Source organism: Engraulis encrasicolus, unplaced genomic scaffold, assembly GCF_034702125.1.
Source record: "Engraulis encrasicolus isolate BLACKSEA-1 unplaced genomic scaffold, IST_EnEncr_1.0 scaffold_233_np1212, whole genome shotgun sequence".
NCBI classification, from domain to species: domain Eukaryota; kingdom Metazoa; phylum Chordata; class Actinopteri; order Clupeiformes; family Engraulidae; genus Engraulis; species Engraulis encrasicolus.
This window is the reverse complement of record NW_026945517.1, coordinates 42,501-47,475: the sequence shown is the minus strand read 5'-3', so window position 1 is coordinate 47,475 and position 4,975 is coordinate 42,501.

Here is a 4,975-nt window from a genome sequence, read left to right as displayed (position 1 = left end):
ACATGAAAGTCTAATGTCCCGCATGTAAGATGCACAGTCGCTATGCCCATTGTTCTTATTACCTGCCCTCCATAGGCTACAAGGTTGACTACTTGACTGTGGTCGATGTGTGCATTGGGGTCAGTGTGGTCAAGAGTGGCCCTGGAAACCACATTGCACCGAGCTCCCGTGTCAATCTTTACCTTTAGCTGTTTCCCGGTGATGGAGGATGACAACATGGTGAATATCTCGCCCTTTTCTGTAGCCGTTTCCACACTTTCACAGTAGAAGGATTGAGTCGAGTCCTGCACGCTCGCTGTGCCCAGTTCACTTATTCTGTGTGTGTATCCTCTGTGTGGGGTATGGGGTGGTCTGCTCGGCTGCTGCCCACGCTGTGCGCCTGGTCTGCGCTCTCCGCCCGATCTGCAGGATTTGGAGAAGTGGTTCCATTTCCCACACGAGTTGCAGCGTTTATTGAAGGCTGGGCAGCTATTGCGATTGGGTGGGTGCTGTCCACCACAGTTTGAGCATGAATTTAGTTGTACTGCACACACGTCTTCTTCCTTTTTCATTTCTTTAATGGCAGTTTCCCTATTCAACTCCTTGTTGCCCCTTTCAGACTGCTCGTGTAGCATACACATTTCGATGGCAATATCCAGCGTAAGTGACTTCTCCTTTAGTAGTTGGGTGCGGACGGTATCGTCGCGGACGCCGCACACCAACCTATCTCTAATTAGTTCATCATGTAACGGGCCGAAATCACATTTCTTTGCAAGGGACTTTAACGTGGCGACATACGACTGGATTGATTCGTGTGGCTTCTGACTGGTGGTATTGAATGCATGTCTGTCCATGATGACGTTTTTAACAGGTAAACAAATCTCATCAAACTTTTTTACCAGTATGTCGGGATCTTCCGGATCTTCACCGTCTTCGTAGGAGAATGTGTCGTACTTATCCAACGCATCTGGACCTGCGAGGTTGAGAAGTGTGTACGCTTTCACTTTTTTGCTAGCTAGCGTTAGCCCTGCGATGCTGTAGACTCGCCATTCCCGCTTGAACTTTTCCCAGTTGTCGGCGATATTCTCATCAAAGACGAGCGGATCAATCCGTCGAAGGTTTGACATATTGAGCAGAGGCTGACTTCTGACACCATGTAGAAGTGACGAGGAATCCACGTAGTAAAGTACACAGAATGATGTTTATTTACACGAACTAGTACGTACAACTGACTTGTAGTGAACTCTAATAATAACTGACAAATTACCCAGCGGGCCCCTGCGGCATCTTCCACGTCATGTTGCCAGGGCAACAATCATATACATTCTACAGTTTTGAGTTAGAGTTAGAGAGTTAGAGAGTTAGAGAGTTAGAGAGTTAAGGAAACAAACAAAAAACATCCTTGTTTCAACACGCACATGGATAGCACATTATTATGGATAATAATTATGATCATATTAGTAATTATTATTATTAATATTATAGCTATTGGGATACTCTGTTTAATTGAGCCATTCTAAGTATTTGGGACACTCTAATCCCCAATGGAGACATTATCATAATTAGTTTTTCATTCAGTGCTTGATTATTATTATCATCTTTCGTAGCCTACATTAGTTTGTGAGACCAATTGTAATCCACATCAATTCAATGTACTGTTCCTAAACTTTCGATGTGTTAGAATTGTTTTCTTTGATCAGCTGCAATACAGCATAGGTATTCTTTCATAAAAGCAGGATATTAGTTCTTTCTCTCTCAGGTAACAACCAAGAATCTGGATCACTCCAGGAGAGTGACCCTATTGGGAAGCAGTGCAGCGTCCTGATATGATGCTCCGGATGCCTCACTGATGGTGGGAGATACGGGCAGAACAGTTTTTTGGTCAAGGTACCTCTTAAAGATTAGTCTCCTCCTTCTGTATTGTCTCTAGTGGAATTTTGCTCTCATCCATGAGCATAGCACAGCCCCACCCCCCAAACCATCACCACAACTGAGGTAGCTCATCATAAAAGGCGACTCCGCCCCCAGTCCCTCACCGTAACTGGATTACTTACAGCGAGGGATACCGGCAATGGAGTGATTCCCAACCACACAAAATCCTCCTATTGCCTCTGGAATAACATGTGCCTTGATATTGGCAAAGCAAAATTGAACAAAAATAAATGTACTTGAAAGAATTTAGAGATCAGACTTTAGAACGACCTTCTATTCAAGTGAAGGGGCATTAGATTTAACTACTACTCACTATGGTGTTGATGATTTTCACTATTTAGAGAATTACAATAGGCTACCTGAATGAAAGCAGCATTTAAAGATTTTATTAATCTCATTTATTTATCTTCAATAAATTTGGAATCTAATGGCACTACTTCTGAGGACAACACAACACTGGAAAAAAGCAAGAGTAGGCCTAGCACATTGCACTTGGTTTTGATATTCAGATTATTATTATTATTATTATTATTATTAGGCCTATTATTATTATTATTATTATTATTATTATTATTATTATTATTATTATTATTATTATTATTATTATTATTATTATTATAGTAAATAACAGAAGGCCACTCATCAAACACTACCTACCACATGCCAATTATTTTAAAATCTGTTAAACGATAGGCTAATTTCATTACTTTTCCTGGGGTCTTTTTTTTCTCTCCCAGAGACCCTCAAACTGCTGGCTAACTGTGGGTCGTCTATAGGCTACATACTGGCCTCTGTGTATAGAATATAATTTCAAATTAAATTGTCATTCGTCATGTAGGCCTATAGTCATGTAGCCTATTCGTAATTTACTGCCCAACTTTTGCCATTTTAAAATAGGTTCCTATGCATTCCACCAGGTAAAGAAACGAATGACGTGTAGGCCTATTGGACCTGCCATTTTACTGTTTAGGGTGTGAAGCGAAAATATCAGCAAAATGTGTTAGAAATGCAAAAATGGGAGCTATAGGCCTAAGTGTCTCGGAAAAGTGCATTGAGCTCTCTGATCGGGAGGTAAAACTTGGTTTTGCGCGATTCCATAACACCAACTGCACGTGTTATGGAACATAGGCTATAGCCTACATGCCTCGGAATAGGCTACTTGTAGTAGGCTACAGTACGGTGAAGACCGCTTTGTTTTTTACCCTCTGCAGCAGGCAGCACAGACATAACAAGAGAAAATGTTTTCTCCGCGCTTATCTTCTTCACTATCTCGCGCGTCGCTTGAAGAACTTATAGGTGATTTGAAAGACTGGGGTGAAAGTCACCGGTGCATCTCAGTTTGACTTTGAAATTTGACTGTTGAAGATGTGTTAATTGAACCCATTAGTTAGGCGAGACATAAATGCATAGATATATTATTTTTCAACATCTGAGTTGATCCAGTGACGCTTCTACAGTGTTAGGGAGCCAGTTATGACCAAATCCACGACTCTCAATTCAGCACAGCGTATGACAAAGTGTGTATACCAGCGCGGCAAAAGAATGAATGTTTTCGCTATGCGCTGCCTCGGAATAGTAGCCTACAAGAGCACTTTTGACCCTCTGCAGCAGGCAGCACAAAAAATAGAGATGAGAAACTTTTTTCTTCACGCTCTTCTTCACTGTCCGATGCGTCGCGGGAAAGGACTGACATGAACTAAACGTCACCGAGTAGGCTATCTCAGATTGACTCTGGAAACGGACTGCTGAAGACGTGTGAACTGAACACATTCATTTGGCACGGTTCTAAATAAAAACATTTTCATCTTCCATATCTGAGATGATCCGATGAGGCTTCTTTAAATTACAGAAACCTAACAAGCCCTGTCTTGACCACATCTACATATTTTCACATCTACATCAATTCAGCACCGTTTATTATGACAACAAGTAGGACACAGCGCAGTAAATTAAACTTTTCGTTATAGATAAATCACACGGTCGCTTTAGTTTTAGGTTTGCATGTGAGCTATCCAATAAAAAAAATGAAATCTACATTCCAGTGCCGTTTAGTAGTCTAATCGCAGTTGTAGTGATAAACTGCAAGAGGCACATGAGACTGGAGTTGAAATGCACAGGGCTCGACGACCTCTCCGATCCACGGAGAGATGTCGCCTACTGTTTCTTTGAATTCATTGTTCCTTCTTTCTTTAGACCTATAACTTAAGGGAAAACTCTGCTTCATCGAGACAGAAGGCATTCTTAACTGCTCAGATGCGCTGACAATGAGTGAATACACATGTGTAAATTCTGAGGCTTCAAGTCTACAAACTCTGATGTTTTTTTCCCTCAACCTCGCGCGCCCCTGCGCTACAAGCGTAGTCAGCACGTTGGCTGCGCAGGCAGACTGCTCACGGGTGCCTCCCCTCTCACCACACATCGGGCCGTTTCAATCTTCATTTTAACACATTAAAACAGCGATTTCAGACAAAATATTTTCAGAGATGATAGACAAGATGTTAAACAACAATAATTTAATGAAAAACCGATTTCAGGAAAACATCACTTCTCGACCTATTTTCGCTCTTTCCTGAGAAACGGCCAGGGCGACATCCGACGGGTTTTCCCAGATCGCATCACATATGTTTCAACCCTTTTGTAGGATCCGGTTCCGGATCCGGTAGGATCTTAAGCAGTGGATCTGGTATCCGGCAGGATCCTAAAAATCAGGATCCGGTGCATCTCTAGTTTTTTTCCACAACGGCGAATACTGCTATTGTGCAGTACTTACTGTTTATGCTCAATATGTGACTCAAAGTAATATTTTCACAGTAGTTGTCTGTTTTTTCGAAAAACAGTAGGATGCTGTAGCAGAATTGCCGTAAATAAACAGCTATTTGTTACAGTGTACAACTCAGTCAGTTTACTCAAGTGGATGTGTAACATGAGCTTATTTTCAAAAATCACTAAGCAGTATCATTAAGTTATGCATGCATTTTTGCCAAGCAGGTAATGCCTTTGTATTACCTGGAAATGTGTTGTAACATTATTTCTTCAAATAACACAACACTATAGAAATATTGAA